The sequence below is a fragment of the Corvus cornix genome, chromosome 2 (assembly GCF_000738735.6).
Source record: "Corvus cornix cornix isolate S_Up_H32 chromosome 2, ASM73873v5, whole genome shotgun sequence".
Classification (NCBI taxonomy): Eukaryota; Metazoa; Chordata; class Aves; order Passeriformes; family Corvidae; genus Corvus; species Corvus cornix.
Window position 1 is genome coordinate 15,016,966 of NC_046333.1, and position 24,001 is coordinate 15,040,966.

Genomic DNA, 24,001 nt, shown 5'->3' on the forward strand with positions numbered 1-24,001 from the left:
ATTACAGTTCTTAACAACCTCTTCAAAAAACTCCATACATTCAAGAATTCATTATTACAAGGTGAATTTTATTTTATTTTCTTAGATTCCCTCACTTTTCTGACTCACTTTTCTGCCATGTTATCTCTTTATTGTGATTTAAGTCCATGGCATTCCCAGTACATAAGTTTCAGTGTTCATACCAAGCACTAAGGTCTAGAGAGTCATTCCTTCAAGCCAGTCTGTTCTCTTTCTCCAAAGCAAATCAGCTTTCACTTGGTTTCATCAATTTTGATACTTTACTGTCTCCCTTAAATATATGAGAAATACTGAAAGTCAGATGCATCAATTAATCTCTAGAACATTTACAAACACGATCTGGGGCACTTTTTAAGTAAGGAACTGCTCAGTTTCCGTTTAAATTAAGTTACTCCAAAGCCATTTAGCAGCATAAAGTATTCACTGCTTTACAGATGCTGAACTTCTAACATGCCAGGAAGTGGAGGGATCACAACTGTTTACTACGGGACCATGGAGGAAGAGACTTGCTGCATTCAAGGACAGAGACAGAGTCAACAGCAGTGTCACCTCTGAAATTTTAGTTCATCACAAAAACCACTTACAGCTTTGAACTTGCCAGCACTTGTCCAAACAGAGACAGGTGTCCATTTCTGCAGTTCAAGAATTGAGGGGGGAAAAAATCTTTCAAAAGACAGTTCTACATGTAATAGTTGTAAAATTTTGAAAATCAAGTATTTCAAATTAGTCTGCAAGAGTTTTGTTGGGGTTTTTTTACCCTCATTGGGCCTTTACCTACAGAGACAAAATCTCTCTATTGAGACACTATCATTCACATAACTCATGCTCTCCTTCCAAACTCACACTACTTCCCCGCGCTGGCAAAATGATTGAGTGTTGCACAAACCAAAAAATGGCATATTAAAATGTGCATGCCTCTTTTTTTGGCCAGAAAAGACAGATAATGCATATATGGCTGAAGGAGAAGATTTGGTGAAGGTCAGGCAAAGGTTGAAGTGCTAAATGAGAATTTAAGCTGTGCAGACTCATAATAAAAGAGTAGTCCCTTAAAATATACCTACTTTCCATCAGCCCTTTCCCTAAAGATAATAAGACGCTTTCGTCATCTTTTCTACAGGCATCCTCCTGGTCAGGTTATTATGCATCACCCATTATGCACAAGCACATCATCCAACTCCAATAGAAAACAAGTTATCTCAGCTGATGGGACTGTTTGGATCAACTGGATGTGGCCAGTGTCTAGCAATGAAGTCTTTGGAGCAAGTTAAGGAGGAACACACACCGAAGAAACTTCCCAAACACCCAAGAATCAACTAATGATAGAAACAAGACCATAAAATCCAAAATAGAAACAGTTGAATTTCCTACCAAAGACAACAGTCACTGCTAACTACAGTCTCTAGAAAGGCCAGATTCAGAAATAGAAGGAACATTAAACATTTGGTTTCCTCAGACAAGGCAGAAAGACATGACTAATGATGCATGATCCTTAACCAGTAGGTCGTGCACTGGCCCATTCAGATCATCTCTTTACAATGGATTCAAGACATCCCTCATGTTTAGATTTCTCTCCTGAAATTCAGCATCTTGTGACAGCATGAGTGAAAACAACTCCCTTATTAATGGAATTAATTTCATTAAAAATAAATTCAATAAATATAAGAATTCCAAAAGGTAAAAAAATACATATTTTTCAAACAAAATAACATAATGAGGGACATTTTGGATTCATGTAGCCCATTGCACTTCCATTCACCTATGTGAATTTTCAAAAATGCTCTGTTAGTGACCACACTGGAGAACAGAGGAGCTCTTACAGAACTATAATGGTCCTCTGATCTGCAGCACCTCAAAGCATCTCAAGCTTCCTCGATAACAACTGAGATTGCTTCAGTGAGCAATTACAGAATAAGATGAAGACTTGCCTATATATGAGAGTGAGAGCTGTAGTTCCAAGGTCTTGGAAATGAGTACCACACAAGAAAGAAACAAAGCAATGGCAGTAGACAAGATGAAGCAAGACTCTGAAGACACTCTGAAACATAACAGTGAATCTTGTGAATCAGGTGCACACACAAATATGTCCTTTTTCTAAACAACAGCACTGAATACAGAAGCTATTAAGAAGATTAAAAAAAACCAAACCAAAACAAAAACCAAATATTAAACAAAATACTCAGGTTGCCACGAACAACCAAATAAAATCAGATCTTGCGCTCAAAGATCAAAGTATATAATTTAAATAGAATGAATGTAATCGATGGTGCAAACAACCCTGGAGAAAATACAAAGTAATATTTTTGAGCATAATTTGAACAGTCCCAGCTAAGTTTCAGAAGCACATTTCAGGATAAGGCTCCTCCATGTCACATCTATTAAGTTAAACATGCCGGTGCTGTGAGACATAAAAAATAGCACTTAAACAACAGAATGCTGCAAGCAGTGGTCAGCTAACAAACCCTGCAGCTCAGCTGAGCAGTGAGAGCACCTCTGTTAACAATTAACATGGCAAAATCTCTGAACAACATGGACTTTGCTATGGAGATACATTAACTTTGAATCTAAATCTCAGATCTGAACTATGCAGCATTTTGGATAATAAGATCACCAGACAATAATGTTAAAAAAAAAAAAATCTAATGAGAATATTTTCAAGGACACTCCTCAAAAGAGTGTCCTCTTCAAAACCTGTGAAGAGGTTCATTTACACAAGTAAAGTTCAAGGCAATCAAGCAGTTGCACTCTGCTCATTGCCAGATGGCTCTGAAATTTATTTCATCTACCTCTAATGCAGTACACCCTCTCACATCTGGAGCTTAACACAGTCATGAGTCTCTCCACACACTGGATGTGCATCTACTGCCAGAATGAAGTGTGAAATCAAATCATTTTGTTTTGGTGGTTTGTTGTTTGGTTTTTCTTTTTTTCTTTAACTCAAATACTTCAATAATTTATAATGAGAAAAAGTTTTGTTAAGATGTAAAAGAGGATAAGATATATGAATTAGCCTGGAGAATATACTGATACTACAGCACAGCCTCCTCTAAAACACTGGAGCAATTCAACACCTGCAGCAAGCAATGGAGCCAGCTCAGGTGTCCTTTCTAAACGAAGCCCAGCAATAATCTGGAGATCTTGGTCTGGGAGATGATGTCTTCGGACACAAGACTCCCGTACTGTGAGGAAGGTGTGCAGGGCCAGTGGCCAGCAGCCAGTTTACCAAGGTGCACCTGGGATGCCACAAAGTCAGCAGGCAGAAGCATTAGTTTTGACAAATTCAGCTGGCACTTCCTAGGAAGCCAGGGCACTTGGAACTGACCATCCACCAAGCTGTTCTGTTAAATCCAATTACTTTGTTTCAAGCCAGTGTTTATAAATGACCAGCTTGTACCCTATATTAAAGTGGTTTTGAGACATTAAAAAATCCTGGAGTTTATGCAAGTTGTCATAATTATTTTGTGGCCAAATATGCACTGGTGGCACTATTGAGCAGTTACAGAAAAGGCTAGGAATCAGATCATTGCTGGGAACGTTTCCAACCAGACACTTGTATCCTGCTAACTCAAATAAGAAACTTATCTTCCTTGTGCCAAAGTAAATTCCCAGTTGCAAAACTAGGTGAAAAAGCAGGCTTTCACTGGTGATCACAAGCCAAAGCCATCAAGTTCAATAGCATGTATTACTCTCTAGTAAACCTTTAAGTACCCAGCCCAGGTTTAACAAAGCTTTCCAGAACTTCCTATGTTGTTTGCATTGACCCATGTATAGTTATTTCAAATCTCCTTACTCCTTAGCATTTCTTCCCGATTCTCTTTAATTTTCTCCACCAGTACAAAGAGACATGCTGTCACCATGACTATTCTAACCCCAGAATTCTGTAACTCAGGCAATCTTTAAAAGATGCTGGACAGTCTCACAGCATTTTTACAATCTGATGAACAGTAAAGCATCTGCAATTTTAGATTAGTAAGAGTCATACACAGTTACAATCCAACAGAGCCAAGCAACTGCAATCATTTCAGGCCTCTCCCAGCTGCAACCTTCCCTGGGAAGTCTAAAGCTTCCTTTACACAAACAACATGTAAAAACATAGTGTGGCATGAGCTACTAACACAAAGGAAAAAAAAATCCAATTCCAGCATTTTAAGCTTCAAATAAACACTATTTCAGTGTTCCATTTGAAAGCTTTTAATTTGTCAAATCAGAACTGAGAGGTGCCATCAGAAAACTCATGTTCATCCACAGATCCATCTTAGGCAAAGTGAACTGTGCAGAGAACATACTTTTTGTCCAGTCTGACACTGTCGCCTCTGTGCCAGCTCCCACATGCATTGGAGGTCTGATACCTTCCTTGGTTCACTAACAGCAGACACTGATGTGCTGACCCAGCAACCAGAACCTGAGATAAAGCAGCTTACAAAGTTGAAGGAGTGGACTAGAGCCACCCCAGAATAATCAGTACATGCATACAGCTGGGAGCAGGAAGGAAAGAGGGAAATGGGAGGAGTAAAGAGCTGTTAGAGTCATAAAATTTCATCCCCAAAAATGGCATTATTGCAAGGCCACAGACATTAAGGGTTGTTCTGCAAACCGTGATACAGGTTTCAAAGCTCATTAAAACTGTCTCTAGAACAAAGTTTTCAGAGTAGGGTTTCAGTGGGAGAAGAGGAATAATTTCTTTAGGTTAAAAGAGTCTGCCCCTTCTGCAGAAGGGTTCTGAGGCTCCACAGAGCAGCTTCAATATCCTGTGCACGGAATACTTGATAATACTGTAATAATATTGTAAATAGTATTTACAGTAAAAGTCTGCAAACTAAACAGCCATTGGAACATAAACCACAGTTGAGAGGGCAGCTAATACTGAGGCTACTGCAAGGGAAAAGTCCCAAATCCCAAGGAAGCAGATATGCAAACCATGACTTCCAGAAGCAAGGGAGGAAGTCGAGGGTGGGACACCAGGAGGATGCTGCTAGGGCTGGGTCCCAGAAGCCTTGGTGTATGCAGCATGAGACAGTGTTAACACTGTTTGTGAGAAGCATGCATTTATTTTGTGCACATCCTTCCAGCACAGAAAGTTATGCCTGACCAGAAAGGAAAGTTAATTTGGCCTAGTTTAGCAAATTCTTAAAACTCTGCCAAAGCATTGTCCAGATGACACAAGACATAGCTACTGGCAAGTTGCTGCTCTCAGAAATTACAGACTTTCAACAAGTTGTTTAACCTCTCTGTTATTTTTAGCTTGTAGAAAGAGCAATGGCTACATAGGTAGAGCATAAAGGCAAGAATTGTTCAGGCTTGGGGAAATCAGACTCTAGACACACCATGACAGATGTCCTGCCTTAAATAGCAGCAGTAACGTTCCAGTACTTGAGAACCTAGCTAACACTCCAAAATAGTAGAAACTATAAAACATTGATGAAGATAGGACAAATCTGTTTCAAACAAGTAGCCTGCACTGCAAAAAAAAAAAAACCAACCCAAACCAAAAACAAACACTTTTATCACTGCTAGCTTATGTGATTTGCTACATCCCCACCCATTGTCCTTTCTTCTGTCATTAATAAAATAAAAAGAATGTGCTGTGTAATTTGAGTTCTACTCTTGATAGTGTATTTGAAAGGAACAAACACTAAGGATGCAGTTCTTAGTTAAGAAAGGGTTTTACTTCACATGCAGTTTGATCATATCTTGCATATCAAATCCAGAACAGGGATTTTAAAAAAGAAAAGAAAAAAAAAAGAGGTTGATAAGACCATATCATAAAGGCAAAGACTGAAAAAGACTAGCGTAAAGAAAAGGAGGGATGCTCAGTGAAGTCATAGAAGCAATTTTTCCAGTCACCTGAACCTGAAGTTCCCAGCCTGTAGTACACATGACATGCTAGAGGTGTACAAGTCACACTGACATTGCACACAGGTGTTCCAAGGAACTCACACAAGCACAGCATGTCCGTGTGTTTGTGTGTTCACTGAGTGACACTGCTCCCGGAGCTGCCCCACCACCAAAGGCAATTTCTGCACCAAAGGTTGCAGAAACCCTAACAAAGCAACTCATCAAACACATTGCTGTATTTAACACAGGGATCATGTTCAGTTGCTGCAACTGTCAGACTTGAGGGGGTAAAAATAATTGAGCAATAAAGATGGTCTCAGGCTTGTAGGCATTTGAGAAGTATCCAAGCCCCAGCAGCATGCACAGCGACTACAAGTGACTGGAAACATTTGAGCAAGTGATCTTCTGTTTATCAAAAGAAAAGCATTTCTTAGAGCAGCTCTCCAGAGGCCACACGAAAAAAACCTAGAACATTCTGCACATTTAATACACAAAACTAATGACTGTTTTACAAGAGTTAGAAGTTTTCCGCAATAAGAATTTGTGGTTTCCTGTGCAAGGAAGAATGCCAATTCATACCAACGTGCTCATGGAAAAAGATTTTCAGGGCTTCCTTAAGAAACAAACCTCTGTAACACGAAGATTACTTGCTTTGTTTCAGAGGTGACTGGCATGACTCTAAGTTCTCATATTGGTCTTTGCATAAGAAACATTTAATGAAGTAACATTTGTCTTATTGGAAGGACACTGTCTTCATTTGTATGTTACTCTAAGAATCTCTCAAGTCATCATAATTTTTGAAGGCAGTAATGAAGGTGCTCCTTTTCTTCATTGCATTTGGAAAGATCTTTCAGCTGAAGTGCAGCACAAAACCACTCTCATTCCCAGCTTCCTTACTTCACACACATATATGGGCCTTTTGGGGTTTTGCTTTTGATGTCAGCAGCTCCTTGCTGGCAAGCACCTCCTGGAAGTCTAGAAAAAGCATGTTCAACCAAATACTGCTTTAAAAATTTCTTTTAAAAGGCTACTAGGTCCTCTAACAGTAGGTCAGATGAAACAAAATCACTGGTAACTTCTTTTTCGCAGCTCTCTATCTCTTACTGTAAGGCAGGTTAGGTTCCCAAACCAGGCCATGGAAATTTATATCTCACCTGGAATGCTTCATCTGCCTTCTCCCTGCCCACACAAATCCCTTCAAGTTATCTGTGGCTGTACTATCCCAGCAGGGTACACCACACAGTGCATGTCAGATATGAAGTTTATTACAGAAGCATAAGCTGAGCATTCCCCTCTTAAACCACAAGTTTTAAGAGCCTGAAATGCATCCCTAGCAGTAGTTAGCTATGCTATAGTTTGCTTTTATTAATGTAAGCCCTAGAAAATTGTTTAGCTGGGTTCAGTGCCACTTAAATTCAAAGTTCATTTTATTCAATGCAATTTAATTGCAAGCTAAAAGAATTAAACTTCCATTCCATACCAGGAATCCATATAAACAACTCAGTTCCATACACCAGGCTTTTTCTTGCAGTAGGAAGCCACAATTACTTTGTTGCCAACCCACAAAAACAGTATAAAAACAGGTATTTGCATGCAAGTTGTCAAGTCAGGCATGCAACAAATATTATGAGACAAGACAAACAAGTGTATTTCAGGAAAAACAAATCCTTTGTCTGTCAACTATTGGCACTCTGCAATGCAACAGGAAGGAAGAGGACAGGCACAAGGGAGAGCATCCAGAAAAGGCTTGGTGCAATCCCACGGTCAGGGTGTTTACAGAGTTCTGGAGAGTCTTTACTCTCTGAGCTTTGCAAGGGTCAAGTTTTGTACAAACTCCTTTGAAGTAATATTTGTCATAGCATATACTTCAAACCACAAATGACAGAATACTCTGACTAAAGTAGTTTAAGCCTAAAGCCAACAGCGTGATCTAAACAGGAATACCTCAGCTAAGTAGTTTTGTGGAGTAAGGTGGGAGAAGAAGAAGCAGTACTGGTGCTTTTCAGCAGTTAACACCTAAATGCTGATTACAGATGAGAGCACAGCCTCGCTGCAGCACACAAACAAGGCAAAGCATCCAGAACACAAGGAGCTCTAACAGGCAACCCTAATGACAGAGCCTAACTAAGCCAGATCCTTACTGACACATCTTACCTCAGTAAATACATTGTTTTCTTTTTGTAAGTTTGTTCATTGTTGCAACTTTTGCTTAAGCAAACTTCTTTCAAAGCCTTGAATCTTTCCAGCGATAGCGACGATTTTGTCTAAGTGGTCTCTGGGGAGCCGTGCACATGGCTGATACACTAAACATAGGGCAGAGACTTGAGCCACACAACCTGTGAGATAACAGGCACCCAAACTCATCAGTGTGTAGGACAACCCACACTAAGAGCTGCAATGACCACTCTGGAGAGAAATAACTAAGTGCCAAAGTTAAAGATCATAACTCTTATAAACTTGCAGCTTAGTGAAGAAGCTCTATCTGCCACTGCTCTATTTCTGTCTTTAAATTGATACATACTGTAATTTTTAGTCATAGAGAGCAGAGGAAGAGTCAGTGGAGTAAGGCAGGCACAACAGCACTTACCACTAGCTGAGCAAAGGGAATCATTAACAACAGCAAAAGGAAACAAAGGGGGAAGGGATTAATTCAAGCTATATTTTCAGAACAGCAATTTTTCTGCTGCTGGAAATGCTGCTCTCCTGTGCAATCAACAAGGTCTCCTCCTCCACTAAGCCTTACAATTTTCAGCTTTCCTGGAGTTGGAAGGTATTACATAGACAGACATGTCTTTAAATTGGCTGGGAAGCCAATTTAAGTTTAGAAGAAACTTTAAAATAAGTATTTTCCCCTGTGCAGGATGGAGCAAATTTAAGCCAAGTTAAAAACACTGGCAGAATGTTTTGAAAGAAAGAAAGAAAGAAAGACACCTAACGAAAAGCTTTCTCAAATGCTCTATTTTTACACCTTCCCAAAACTCCCACCACCTTCATTAAAAACAGTCTTTGGAGGTGGGTGAGAGGGTAATCCCTTCTTTTTTCCCCTCTATTATTTTAAACATGTTTAAGCAATTTAAGGCCATTTAAAGTCTTTTCACTTCACTTCCCACCACCTTCTATGTGAAAGAAATATTTATTTCTCCTAAAGCCTTCAATAATTGAGCACTGCTTATTAATCAGATACTGTCTTCCTCCTCTGTTCAACTGAGGAAAAACCAACACTTCCTTACTTTCTTACTTCTCAAAATCCACTTCTCCGAACTCCTCTATGTCCATTCCCTAAACTCATTCCAAAGGGGTTATGAATTAATCAGCAGCACTTAAAAAAAAAAAAGTTAAGATGCTCTCCCTAACCTTCCCTGTGACACAAGTTTCTCCTCCATTCCCTACCTCTCTCTCCATGCCCTCAGTATCACACTCAGTTGTCTTCCTCTGTTTTTGAAGTGTGGTCAATCTGCTGTTCTGAAAGAGAGCTCCTATTTCCTGTTTTCTAAAGAACTGTTCATACATGTAGTTATTAAATCCAGAACACACATTCATTTCTACATTTTCTGGGTTAACTAGACATTTTAATCTAATATCTATGACTCTGCTGAGCTAACAGAACTATGTATCTAGTATGATCACTTCACACTATAACCCTGTATTTCTGCTATGTATTTCAGACAAATAATGATTTAGTGCTCCAACACTGACTTTGAAAAATTAACTTTCCAGAAAACAAGTGCAAGCATCTATCCAAAGACAGTGTTCCAACTTCTTTTAAGACACCAGCATTAGAATGGAAAACTTCAAACTCTCAGCTATTTGGAGATATGAAAAACAGATCCTGAAACATGCTTCCTTAAATCAAGAGACTTTTTTTACAGTTTTGCTTTTGTTTTTACAGGTCAAGGCTCTATTATGAAGCCAGAGTCATCCTAGCATACTTTAGGTAGTGTTGATGTTTAACATGAACATGAAAGCCACAATGAGCAAGGATAGAGCAGGCCTGGTGAAAGGGTGGGGAAAATAGAAATATATTTACAGTCACCTGGACATTTCCTCTCTGAATAATAGGGTATTCAGGCCAGTTAAAATGGGTAACTTGGACCCTGGGGCAGAGGCAGCCTTTTCTGCTATCAGGAGCAAGAATGCACAAGTCATTCCCTTTCAGTCTCCTTCACCATGAAATGAATAGCAAAACCATAAAAAAATCTGATTTACATTCTTCAAATACAAAGTGCATTAAATATGATTTGAAGCAAATACCTGATTTATCCCCTTGTATGGGAGTATGGAATACTAATTAATGGCACCAGCTCAAGCCTCTGAAAACTTTGCTTTATCACTCTCTTTAGCAATCTCTTGCAGCAACCAAGGATACACTCCTCCTCACCCAAAGTTTCAAACTGACATTGTAGAATAGGTTAAATGGTTAGAATAGTAACTTTAGTCATTAAGAGAATTACCTCCTTTTTCCAAAGGTGCTTGAATTTACTCTTTTAACTTCTGTATCTCCAGGCAGATAGCTATGGATTCAAAGCTGCAGGTAAGAGTTCAGTCGCACAAAACATTTTCCAGACACTTCCTATCACTTTCTCAGAAGGGACAGCAGGCTGGAAAAGGCAGGTCTCAGCCTGTGATTCCTCACCTGGATTCTCCACTCTCTGCGGATACAAGACACTGAAGAGCCCCTGTTCTTTCCTTGACATCCAGTCTGAGCAGTGCTGCCACTGAAACAAAAGTTCCCAGATTCAACAAACAAAAGGGGTGGCTGACAAGAGAGCACAGGATGCCTTGTTAAACTGAACATTGTTCAGAGAAATGGTTAAACAAATGAGCTGTTGACATGGCTTTAAGGCACACCTTTTTGTAACCCAGTTCTTTCAGATTAGTTACTGCTACAATCTGTGGGTGTATATAGATATATGTAAACACAGTTGTATTTCATATTTGTTTCAAATCTACTAAACAACGATTTTTATGCAATCTCTTCAGCTAGTGACAAAGAAAACTTCTAACAACTTCGATATAGTAAGAATAGTCTACTTTTGTTTTAAGTCCATTTGAAGCAGGAGAGGGGCTCGCAGCACCTAACATTTAACAAGAAGTCAATTTTATCTCCACTAATACTTAACACCAGAGAAACAAATGCAGCTACAGTTGCCTGTATTAAGCAGCTGGCAAGCTCAGAGATGGAAAAGTTGCAGAACAGCTGGGGAATGTGAGACCCTTTTGAACAGGCTGCTATATGATCCAAAATAATGGTACATGTTTACACACAACACAATGGCAGCAACAGCCAAATGCAGGTCTGGTGAATGGACTACAGCTGCTCCTTCCCTCACACAAGGCACAGTAAGCAGATAAAAAGGAGCTCATATTCATGAAATACGGCTTTCATCTTAAAAGGCAGCAGTCTGATCTCCAAAATAGACAGCTGACCCTCCAACTGGACTAAACCGTTCAAGATTCTGTTTTAGAAGCAACCCTCCGAAACAAGTCTGGATTAGGGTCACAGAGCTTTCCAAGCTGCTGCTACTTTACCACCAACAGTTTCCAACAATGTGTTACTCAGACTAACAGGTTGCCATCTAACTCACAACAAACCTTCTCTCATGACAGTATTTTCCAGCTAGCATTAGGAAGACAGACATTTACAAACTCTTAATATAGACTCTGACTACACAGAAGTTAGCTATCCACTTCAGAGGAAGACATTCAGTGTGCTAGAAAGGAGGGTTTGAATAAACATGGACTATTTTACATCTTTTTTACACTGGTGTTGCACATCAGTGTAAAAGTAAGTTGGCAGCTGAAGACAGCACATCCAACTAGCACATCACCTAGACAGAGGGGTGGACCTTATTTCGTGCCTGCTTATGCAATAACTGATAGCATGTTGCAAGGAGCACTCGCTTGTTTCACAATTGCCATCTGAAGACAACATAACTTTGTACGTGACCTTGTACAAAAATTGCATCACCTTATTTCAAGAGATCTTCCCAGTTTTCAAGTCTCAGAAGCACAGTATCAGCAGTAGCATCTGTCCTGCCCAAGACAAACCACGATTAATTAGTGCTAAGGAACTGGCTATTAATTTATATCATAACCATACCAGTCCTAATTATGCCAGGCAACAAAACAGAGTTAGTAATGGAATGTTTCGACTCATTGTATCTTGATTAAAGCTAGTGTAACTCAGAAGAAATATTTTTTGACTGAGTGAAGCGGACAGCATTGAAAGACCTCCACTTCTGCTTCCTCTGCCTGTAGCCAATAATGTTACAATCCCAGTCAGGAGCTACTCAGAATAGGATGGTTAAAACTGGACAAAGACAGCTGTCATAGCAACAATAACAGATGCAGACACAATTTTTAACTTCCTTTGCTTTTCAAAGAAAAATGCCACTAACAGCCATCATAGAAAGCAGGATCTTGAAATATGGGGTATAAGTCTACCTTGTAACTAAGGGGACTCTGCTAATGGCAAGCATGTCTCTGAGCACACTTAAGCAACAAAATGACACATCTGTACACTTCAATTTCAGACTTCAGATAAAGAAATCTTTCTAGTGAAATTAATTTGTGAATTAAGCCACATTTCTAAGGAAATTCCCCATTCCAATAAAGACGGACATTAAGTTGAGCCTTGAATCATACTCACAGAAAAGATGCTTCTTGTACCAAAACCAATACTATGTCAAGTACCCTTCCTGCAGTAGAAGAAGTGACAGGCACACTACCTTCAAATCCTACCATCTGTAAAGGTAAGAGCAGAGATTTGCTTTTCCTGCTGCACTGACACTACACGGACGCAAGTGCTGCCATGTTGTGGCAGTGGGAGCAATGGTTTGTATCCCCAAGGGACCTCAGTGAGCTCCAGAGCCCCATTTGCACCAGGAGCTTTTTCTCCAGGGTTTGGAACCACTTCTGCTACCCAGACTTACCCAGTTTTGAGCACATCCCACTACTCTAGTGCCTCTAAAATCTTGTTCTCAAAATAAAAAATTAAGAATGGAAGCTTAAAACGTTGCAGGATGGTGGGATGAGTTATTACCTCAGTGAAGCTTAGCACAGCTCAGCAAACAGATGATGCTTAACAATTACAGGTAATGCACTGACAGTCAACACACCCAAGCAAATGATATGGGAATGATCTAGACCATCCATGAGATGCACTGAACCTCTCCCAAATTATTCTCTGTACTTATCGTAATGGATCACTCTTTCAACCAAGCTCACAAAAATAACCAAAAAACAAGCCCATATTTTAAAACCCACAAAAGAACCAAAGAACTCTAGTTTCTTATCAACTAGTTGCCACTGAATTAATTACTGCTTTAAATGAGAAGATATTTATCTTAAAACTCCAATACTGTACTTAGCAGGTACAGACAAAATAAGCGTACTTAGAAATCATTCTTTGGTTCCACTCTCTTCCTTTGTAGCCAAATCACATACTGTAATTTCTATTCAATTAAAAGAATAAGGATTTGTGTGTGCATGAATGGGAGTGAGTTTCTGTATTTCTGAGAAGTTTTTTTAACGTGCATTTTACCTGTGGATATAAACTTGGGTATTTCACAAAACAATTACCACCATTATTTGCCACAGAAGTACTAAGAAAACAAATCTTCTAATAGCTTATTCCTGATTTTACTGTAACTGCCCACAGAGGTTGTTTTAGAAATTGTTATTAGGTATATCTACACCAAAGTGTACTTGCCATAACAAAGGTTTCCCTCCATGTAGATCTGACAGCCATGTCCCAACAGGCTCCAGATCGTTCATACACATACCATGTATTGTTCAAAGCAGACTTGCTTTAAGCAAGATTAAATACCTGTTCAGTTTGAACTGTCCCAGTGCCAGGATAAACTACACTGAACTAGTTCAGATGATTATCCCGCTGGGCACCAATGGCCTTTGAAACTCCCAGAACCCCAGAATCTGCTGCTTCTGGGAATTATGCCAGGAGCTGTGGGATAGCTCTCCACAGAGGACATTACAAATTAAATATTTTAGAAGTGTGCTTGTGTTTACGTGGAGCAAGGCTGCAGTTCAGCATATGAGTCAGCATGGTTTGCATCCACTCAGAACTGAGCAGTGCAGTTGGGAACTATAAATTTTCTAGGGAAACAAAGGGCGTGAAATGATTTCCCTGGGGGAATACAGGCAGGCTGCACCTAGCAGGAGCTAACACTCACCTGAAGACAGGAATTTTGTTCAGAGCTTTACTGTGAAAAAGCCCATGACTTTCCTCTGGTGACTGCAGAAGTTTCTACACAGGACAGACACTTTGGTCCTGCCTGTATCAGGGAGGTTAATAATGATATGTCCAGATAAACTTACAGGCCATGCATGCACAGCCATGCTAGGATACAGCTCTTTAAGCATTACAGTTAATGCTCAACTACTTTCAAGTGAAAGCTGAAGCATATTTCTTATCAGGATAGCAAATAAGAATTTTAACTGCATCTCACTTAATACCGTAACATCTAACAAAGCCTTCAGACAGGTAAACAAAGCAGAACTGAAACAGAGCACTCTACTCTAGTTCATCTCACCATGCCATTACGTACGGCCAGATGCATTTAAGGACCAGGCCAACACCCTTTTATTGCAGCCTCAGGGGGCAGAGGAAAACAGGATGACATCTCAAGCCTCTCAATGCCCCACCAGGGAAGAACATCTCTTGGCAGGAACAGATGTCAGGCCTGTATTTCAGGAGCTGAGCACATCACCACTATTCCTTCCTAGTTTCCAGAACAAGCACTTCTATCTCATGAAGGCTCCAAAAAGACCATAAAGAAACCAGGACTGTTTCTCTGAAAACTCAGGCTGGACCTCTGCCACTGCTGGTTACACAGGGCAGCCGAGAAAGCCAGTGGACAGGACGTCCTCATCTCGAACTGCACTTTCAGGTCTGAGGTAATGACACCTCAGTGTAGTAACACTGCACACAGGTCTGTTGTCATAAACCTCATTAGCCACGTGAATCAGTCAAGAGTGGTATCAGTTTTCTGGTGGCTGTTGCTTTAATTCTGAACGCAAGAGATTAAGGTATTAATCTTAATTAATTAAGCCTTAATTAATTAAAGCTTAGAACATTCTTCAGTATGATACAGTTTGGTTTACTCTTCCAGAAACACAATTACCTGTTACAAAAATAACGAGACTTGTTCAGAACATATTCCATACCAGGGGGAGTGCTTGCACAGCCAGAAGAACCAGGTACCAACCAGGACAAGAGTAATGTCTTTCAGCACATGAGATTGCTATCTGAGCTAGGATCAGTCTATGATGACACTTATAACCATCGAAGACACAATATCAAAACTAAGTGAGTAACATTCACTTCCTACTTTCATTCCCAGGCTTCATGCTGCTGCCCCCTGCCAAGTAATAAACTCGAGTACACTCAGTCTTTGAAAGACCTCTTAAGTCTCTCTTAACAAAGAGTCATAGTCCATGATCATGATCCATCAGACTTCAAGAAGTCTTATTAGTAGAATGGATGCAAAGGTAGTCAGCTCTACAGCACTGGGTATTCATGCTCTATGTAAAAACCCTACAAGCACTGCGCTGATAACTATCAGCATACCCTACTCAATTTTCTCCTATTAATCACAATACCTCATTGTTTCCCCCCTTTCTAAACGTCGTATTGCTTTCTGGAGTTTGGACGAGTCGGGGCAAGCTGGAACTCCACTGCTGACCCATTTAAGCCAAGGTGAGTACTCAGTGTCTCCTAACCAGCTAGGGGGCTCTGGGCCGAAGCGGTTCTGTGCACCACTCCACAAGCGCCCTGTTGATCCTGTCAGCCTTTCCCGGTATCCTACTGAGCTCCAACCAGCCAGCATCATAAAGTCCCTCTTTCTTTACATCACACGTGCACGCTGCCGCCGCCGCCGCCGATGCCTTTCCTTTTCCAGCTGAAAGGAGAGACAAAACTCCTTCAAACATTTCTCAGCCCCGCTGCGATGCGGCCCCTGCGCCGCGGGCGGCACCGGGAGGGGACCCTGCGCCGCGCCCCCCGCTCGCTGCTCCCGCGGGCGCCCAGCCGTCCCCGCAGAGCCCCGCGCCGCCGGCGGCCCCGGCTGCAGCCCGGCCCCGGAGCAGGTGCTCCGCGGCGTGCGGGGAGTGCGGGGCGAGCCCCGCATCCTCCCAGGCTGCCGCGCCGGGAGAGCCCCGACCCGGAGTGACAGCGCGGCCCCGGCGGGAACAGCGGGCAAGTTTCGCGCGGCACCTCCGCGACCCAAGGCGCTGCCCGGGCGCGCGGGGAGCCCGCGGCGCCTCCGCCACGGCGGCAGCGGCCGTGCCCGGGGGCAGCGCCCGCGCGGTTCCCCTCCCGCGGGGAGCGGGGCGAGAGCGCGGCCGCCGCCACTCACCTCGCACCCGGCGGCTCGGGGGCAGCCGCTGCCTCCGGCGGCCTCGTCAGTCAGTCAGTCCGTCCGTCCTTCCGTCCGTCCGCGCCTCCGGCCGGTCGGCGGGGCGGAGCGGGGCGGGGGAGCGGCGCGGCCGCGGGGGGCGGGGGGCGGCCACCTCCTGTCGGCGGGGCGGGGCCGGGCGGGGCGGGCCGGGCTCAGCGGCCCCGGGAGCGGGCGGGAGCGGCGGGGCCGTGCGGCGCTCGCGGCCCCCGCGGCACGGACCGGACCGGACGGGACGGGACGGGACGGGACGGGACGGGACGGGACGGGACCGGACGGGACCGGACGGGACGGGACGGGCGGGACGAGGCCCGACGCGCTCCCGCGGGGGCCGCTCCGCGCTTTAAAGGAGCCGCCGGGGCGCGGCGGGGAACGAAATGTTTGGGTCCCTTTCACTGAGCCTGGCCAATAGAATCTTTAATTATTTAAAGCAGACCAGGCCCAACGAGGGAGCTCCAGTGCAGCAAAGGGCTGGGAGGGCTCGGCAGCGTCACTCGTGCGTACGTTTATGGGTAGCTCCTGCATTAGCAGCGTTTCTGGACTGTGTTTCTCTGTAGTGTACACTTAGAGACACACAACTATTCTCTTTGTTAACTTGCACAACCTTTCCAGGCTGTCTCAACCTGATGGAAGAGTTTGCTCCTGCTGGGCTGCAGCAGATCCTGGAAGACCTTGGGGAGAAGACTATCTAAAGGAGCAATTCGATGAATGTCCTGCTCTTTCCCTACTGCTGAGGCCACATGAGGAAGAAGCTGGAAAGTCATCACAACATTTTATTTAAAGGGTGAAACTATTATTTTCCCCCCCCCCTCGGATGTACTTATTTAAAATCAAGACACCGTTAGGAAGGTGGAGGAAATACAAATAAAACGTTGTCGACCTCACCTCTGGTGCAGCAAAGGTGTTTGTCCACACAGTAAAAAGGAAACACAGCATTGAAATTGTCTGATATTAAACATCCTGGAAGGTATAATCTTTTTATCTTCCTTTTACTTCAATCTTTTACTTTAACCAAAGATTTTGTAGGTGAATCACACGGATATTTCAAGCCCTGCTTGATCAAGTCTTACAAAGCAACCTGCAACCTGACCAACAACACAGAGAGAATAATCAAAAGAGTAATCATTTGAAGAATGTGTTAAACCTGACAGCTTAGGTAGAGAACACATGGAACCAAACACAATACATACTTCTGTTCCATTCAGTGGCAGAGAAGAGCTATCTTCTCTATATCTGTGAAGTCTGTACGGAGAAGCAGGAGAAAATCTTAAGGTGTGGAAACACGCTGAGATGAGGGAAACCTAAAAAATTTCCAATTGACACTCAACAAGTATTTCAAAAGGCACACTACAAAATCTCCCTGTCTGCAGCACTACAGCAGCTTTGTGCCCTAGCTGAATTCAGAATGAATGTTGAGGGCTTAGCTTGAAACATCACTGGGCTTTATAGCTTTGTGGCGGGGAGAATTCTCTTAATTGCAGGATAATGATGTGGTGTGGGCATATGCCTTGTGCCAAGTGGTTATGAATTACTTTGTGCAGATACGTGAAACCCACATCAAGTAGAAAGCATAGACATGTCCTTTCAGTCTAAAGGAGAGAAGGAAGAGAGCTACTGTAAAAAGGAGGTCAAACATAAATCATAGTAAGGTTAAAAGCCATGGATTAAAAACTGACCTTGAAAATATGGTTTATCCTGCTGCCTTTCAAGACAATTTGCCCTGTTGTTCAACATCCCTGTTTGAAACTATCAAAGGCCTTGTCTTTTCTTATGAAAAAAAGAGACAGCGCCATATCACTGGAATTGTCAAGGTTTGGAGATGGAATTCTGATTCTGAAAAAAATGCCCTTTAAAACAGGCCTGAGGGAGTTGTCTGAAGGGAGAAAAAAGTAATTGGAATGCTAAATTTGTTTTTCTTGTAAGTGACCATGAGGCTGTTCTTACTTGTTTTCAAATATCAGAATGGTTTCTTGATGGAACTTTTGCAACTGAAAACCTGCAACCCATTTAACCAGAACTCTGTCTTCACCCTAGCTCAGAGGTGATTTGTGTGTCTGGATTTAGCTTTAGGCACGGTCCCTGCCATCTTCTGCCAGAGACTTTTCTCCTGCAAATTTAATCAATGATCCAGATACATGATTATTTCAAATTTACATTTCAAAAGGAGTAAAAGATTGATTTTAATTCCAAGGGAGGAGAGGGAGGCACAATGATATTGTTGAATCTTTTGTTCCCAGAAGAATCAGCAAAAAATTAAGAGTATTGAAGAACTGTAATTTGGGTCAGGCCAACCATCTTAATCCATGTCTGCTATTTTCTACTCTTTTTTAATGTGCTACACATAAGCATGTTTGATTTATGACGAGAGTCAAAAACATCTGTACTTTGGGGCACAAGCAAATACTTATTTGAACAATGGACTCTCTGGGGAGGGATATAGAAAAGAAATGACATTTTTTTGCAAATAATTCAGTGTTTTTCACTCCATAAAGTATTTTGCTTTGTTTTGAAGAGTGCTCTGCAGAAGACACAATGACTCAACTCAGTAAAGGAGCCCAGCAACTTTCACCTTTATGTGACTGGTGTGTCTGTGAGCCAGAGTAGCACCAGGGAGATGCTGTTACCATCTGCTGGCCTTGGAGTGACCCACGTGAAAAGAATTGGTTATCTCGGTCTCATTGGCAGCATACAAGTATTCACATCTTAAAAACATTTGGAAGTAGTTGGCAGTCTGAGGCCTTGTCTGTACTCAGGATTAGTTCTGATTTCAGGAATTATTTTAGCTTCTGGTTAAAACCCACTGTAGATCAAGTTGTGCAAATTGTGATCTGCGCTGCCATCTGCATCACTGACTGGCAGATGGGGGACTAGTTCTAATTGCAGGTGAGGTTGAAGGAGAGGAACCATGTTCTGAATAGTTGCATATCCTGAATCAACTCTCATGATGTACTTCAGGAGTTTCTTTGAAGTTTTTTCAGGAAAAAAAGTGTCAAAGATATCAGAAGAGAAATATCTGTAGAATTTTCAGTTCAAGCCTGCACTGGTAGGAGATTCAGTTCCGTAACCAGATGCTGTGCTGTATGTGCATTGACATGATTAGAAACAGGCTTGAAAGTAACATTTAAAATCACTAGTAAACTTCTCAGACTTCAGTCAGCCAGGACTGTGAATGAATGCTGTGCCTGCTCCTTTTAAACCCATGGTCTTGAATCCAGACGTCTCTGCACTTGAGGGACTTTCTTGCCAAGCTTTGGAGCTGACCTCTGTGGCTGAGCACAGTCGATACACTGTGACAAAGATGTGCCTCACTGTAGAGCCCAGTGTAAACTATTAATGTCAACAAAGAGGCCAGAGCAGAGAGACAGAAATAATGGCTGCTCCTGTGAGGTTCCCACGTATAGAGAAAGCAAAAAACCCCTTTAAAAAGTAACAATCCCCATTTCAGCTGCTTTTCTGAATGAACATATTCAACAGTGTGGCAGGCTAGTAGCTTTCTGTGCCTGTGGTAAAACTATGCCAAACTAGAGTGAGAAAGCCTAGGGTCTTTTAAAATAAGGTGTGAAAAACTCTGTAGCAAGTGTAGAATTTTAGAAAAGAGCCAAAGCCTCTGTCCACCCTCAGAAGAGCAGAATGACAGAGCTCTGGCAACCATAGCAGCCACCACCAATTTATTTACGAGTTCCTGGAGTTGGTCCAGTGTAATTATGGGCCTGAACTCCAGATCAGATTCACTTGACATTTGAGAAAGTCTGTGGAAAAGCAGTAATAATAAACTGATAATAACCATCCATCTCATAAACAACAAAAAATAAAGAGAAGAGAAAGGGCAGGTGGGGAGAGGGGGTGGCAACATAATCTGCAAAAAATGTCCTGTTTGTTGGGAGATGCTTTCAGTACAAACTCCTATGTATATTCTAAAAGGAGCTGTGGAGAATTTTGGAGTAAGTCCTGTTGCAATTATTGCTCTGGAAAAAAATGAAAATGGGGGGACAGAGGAAGATGGGATTAGTTGGGACAGCAGTTTCTCTTGGTGGAGTACATAGTTTGTGGCCCACATGGCATTTATACAAGCATGATCATCACCCAAATTATATTACCAAGAAGCTGTTGACTTTGGAAAAAGATGTTTTAAGAAACTATGCTGTAGCATATGATTTGTTTTCAATTTCATGCACAGTATAGAAATATATTTTTTTGTGCTTTACTGTTGGTCTCTGATTCTGTTTGTTCATTTCTCTGTATAACATGCATGAGTACCAAGGTTAAAAAAATCTTTGTATGTAAAAACATCTGAAGTCTTATATCAGGGTTTATATTCCACTTTTCAGTCCTTTCCATTTGAATCGCTTCATATTATTTTCAATTGAGGCTCTGTAAGACTGCTTTAAAAACCCAAGCGTCTGGGTATTTTTCAAAAAAGAAAAAAAAGTATTTTTAAAGTAAGGTAAGTTGGTTAATTCTGCTGAGTGAAAAAAGCATCTTCTCTGAGAAGAAAGAGGACTGACATTTAGTTTACAGTTGTCTTGAGTATTTTGTTACAGGTGACGGGATTGAATTGCAAGTTATGAGTGAATGTTTAGCAAAGCAAGAGCAGTTAGTTACATTTATGCTACATGTAAACAGCTTTCCTTTATGTCGGTTTCAGAATGTATCACCTACACATGCACAGATACAAAGGACTCCATATATGTAAAAGGTTTTCCTCAGAGGAAGCACTCCAATTAGCTGCTTTCATCAAAGAACAGCAACCAAATGTCAAAGTTCCCTGGCAATCAATACCAAGTCCAGTAACACTAGACAGTGTCTGATGGAAAAGGAGTCCTGGGTGAATGAATGGGGTTACTGGCCCAGAACATGTTGCCTTCAAGTGACCTGCTTTGCTGTGCTCACCTGATTTCTCAGGAACTTCCTGCTCACAGCTGGAGTGAGTGACTTCAGTTCTGAAGGAGAAAGAATATTGAAAAAGGGTCACAGCTGTATGCAGAACAAATGCAGTTCTCAGATACCTGGTGCATGTACACTTCTTCAGGTTAACATGTGCATCACACACACTGAAATGGTTTATCCTATTCTTCCCGATCTGACAATGGTGCCATGTATTTCTGCTTAGGAACTATATGTAGAACTGGGGTTGGTTAGTTGGTTGGTTTTTAATGTGGCTTTTTATTTAATTTATTTATTTGGCATCCATTTAACACATTAGGTTATTGTGTTATTTCTCATAGGTCTTAAGGAGGTGACTTAGTCTGAGGCACTGTTATAAGGTCAATAAAATTTGATATATATGATTGGAATTTTTTTTCCTTACCTACCATATATCTGGCTTTTACCAGACATGTCCTTTTACATTTCTGGCAGTTTTGCTGGGGACAAATTGGAGAAGGCTGACAATTGTCTGGAACAGTCTCACCAGAATAGCAACTCTGCCTGGGCTGCTGGATATCTGGAAATCCTAGACACATTCATGTGCATTGCAGATCAACTCTACAAAGTCTGCAGTACTTCCACAGTGTTAAACCTTCTGGGCATATGTTGCCCAGATGAACTGCACAACCCATACTAAACCCACTTACTGTGCAAAGTCAGATTAACTGTATAATTTATGCACTGTACCTCTGATATTTGGACATGCCAGGCTTACGGTGATTTTCTGTTCTTCACATGCTCATAGAACTCTACAGACTATTTCTTTGATACAAATAAATTGACTTTTTATTTACTTATTTGCATGTCTCCCCATGATGAGACACTGTTACCTGGAAAAAACTGATTTTTGTTTGGAATCCATCATAAAATTCAGCAAGACTGTTATAGTTGGTCAGCTGAGGTTGCACCCAAACCACTGAACTCAGCAGAGTGTTGGAGCACAGGGTCATGCTGAATGAAGCTTTCAGCTACTGACAGCATCTGAAAAACATCAAAAAGTTGAAAGCCTCTGTACATGTCATTGAGAAAGTAGCTGGCACTGACACAGCTTTCAGCAAAGGCAGTGGGCCTGTCTGTCACAGAGTTTTCTTCACATCGTTTGGTGTAGCAGTCCTCACATGGAGATCACAGTTATCAAAATATAAAATTCTAGTGCTTCTAGAATAATATGTGGGATTTTGACTGTCATTCCTCAGCTTTGACTTCCAGTACCATCCAGCAGTCTTATAGCAGATATTAAAATGTAAAATAATTAAAATGTAAGAGGAACAAAAATCGTAATTCCATAATGACAAGGAACATTGCCATTAGCAATCTCATTTTGCTGTTCATAAGAATTTAGAGAGCTATGGCATCAAATATTCATGGTCTGTAGTGCTTAAAAAAAAAGAAGGAGCTGGACAGCACTCAGGGGCACCCCAGTGACTGCCCAGAGCTGTGTGTCCTCTGCACAGACACGGTGCAGTCATTTACCTGACATGTGCCTGTGGCACAATGGAGATGATAATCTCTAATGTTAATGGCTTTGAAATATGCAAGGGACATAAAAGGAATTCCTCAGTCTTCCAGGCCTCGGCGAGCTATGTAGCTATGGCCTGAGTTTGGAGTCTGTTGTGGCTTTCTGTAATGACACAGGCAACGAAGAGATGGAGCAAAATCTCTGGGGGTCCGTTCAAATGCAGGACTTTTCCACGTAGAAAAAACCCTGCAGATTCCTTATTTTAAGTCCTTGCACTTGTGTAACTGAGCTTACCATTTCATTGTTTTGTCCATTGCCCTTCCAACTTCTGCTTCCACAGAGGTGGTGTTCTGCAAGGGCTGCACTTCTATTTCCAACACTGCAAGGGAATATTCAATTTATAAGCAATGATGTAAGTAAAAATACCAGTACTTTAAGCAGTTCACTCACAAAGTCTTAATGTACACTAGCCTTTCTTGAAAGCCTTGTATGAAAGCAAGGTCTTTACTTGCAAACATCTACAACTTGAGCTTTAGCTGCATCAGTGTGCACAAACTTTGATTGCTTGTATATGATAGTATGAGAGCAGAGCTCCCAGTGGGAGTCCTTTTGCTGCAGAATTACTTGGGTGTAGAGAAAGGATTTTTTTGCACTACTTTGGAGTAACAAGGATTTTATTTTACTTAGTCAAGTCATTAAACAAGTTGTATTCAAGGGGACAACAGCATTTAGGAATGTCAGTTTAATTTTCTTAATTGCTTCAACTGGAAAAATAGAAGAGGGAGAATAAGAAACACTAAATGATTAATGGTGATATTTTTAAGTGAAATGTTTTGACTTTCAATTTGAAAGTGTCAGGTCAATTTTATATTTGGTTTCATTTTTAAGAGAGCTGCAAAACTGTTAAATAAATTTAAGCATGAAATAAAACATCTTGGAAAAATCACAACTTTGAAAATTTTTAAATTTTCCTTTTTTTCTTAATATTGTGGCTCACTAAATTAGAAGTCCATGACCCATTGTCTTCATGGGGGAGCTCTGGCCACTGCTCAGACATCCAGTAATACTCTTTGCATGAAGCTGTGTCTTGGTCTCATTAGCCAGAGCAAGAGTCATTGTGACTGAAGGAAATGGAAATGTATGGGCCTGAATGGTCCACTAACAATAATAAGTTTTGTGGAGCACTCTTGTGCTTAAACACAGACTTCCCGTGAAGTTCTGCAATTGCAAATAGTTAGAAATATGTGAAAAGCACAATCTTTTAAAAGTAATCCCTCCCAAGTCTTATAGCTGCCAGTGCCAGATAAACATAAAATATGATTAATGTTTACACTCCCAGGGGAAGCCTGAG

At 41.5% G+C, this 24,001-nt stretch overlaps 1 protein-coding gene and 1 long non-coding RNA gene across 3 annotated transcripts in view; one reads left to right on the forward strand and one right to left on the reverse strand.

The window, feature by feature from the left end:
- The window catches only part of SVIL (supervillin), a 134,307-nt gene extending 117,978 nt beyond the window's left edge, over nucleotides 1-16,329 (reverse strand). Inside the window, exons 1-3 of one of the 2 annotated variants that reach the window (XM_039548311.1) lie at nucleotides 16,227-16,323; nucleotides 11,819-11,883; nucleotides 10,484-10,565 (exon numbers count right to left, since the gene is read on the reverse strand). The gene's annotated coding sequence lies outside the window, so the exon portion shown is untranslated. Of the gene's footprint in view, nucleotides 1-10,483; nucleotides 10,566-11,818; nucleotides 11,884-16,226 lie in introns of both variants that reach the window. The other variant, XM_039548310.1, reaches the window with a different exon arrangement.
- A 224-nt stretch (nucleotides 16,330-16,553) lies between these two features.
- On the forward strand, nucleotides 16,554-20,469 carry LOC120411885. The gene is made up of 2 exons (XR_005604445.1): nucleotides 16,554-16,765; nucleotides 16,878-20,469. It is a non-coding gene; the product is annotated as an uncharacterized LOC120411885 (long non-coding RNA).
- The last annotated feature ends 3,532 nt before the right edge of the window (nucleotides 20,470-24,001 follow it).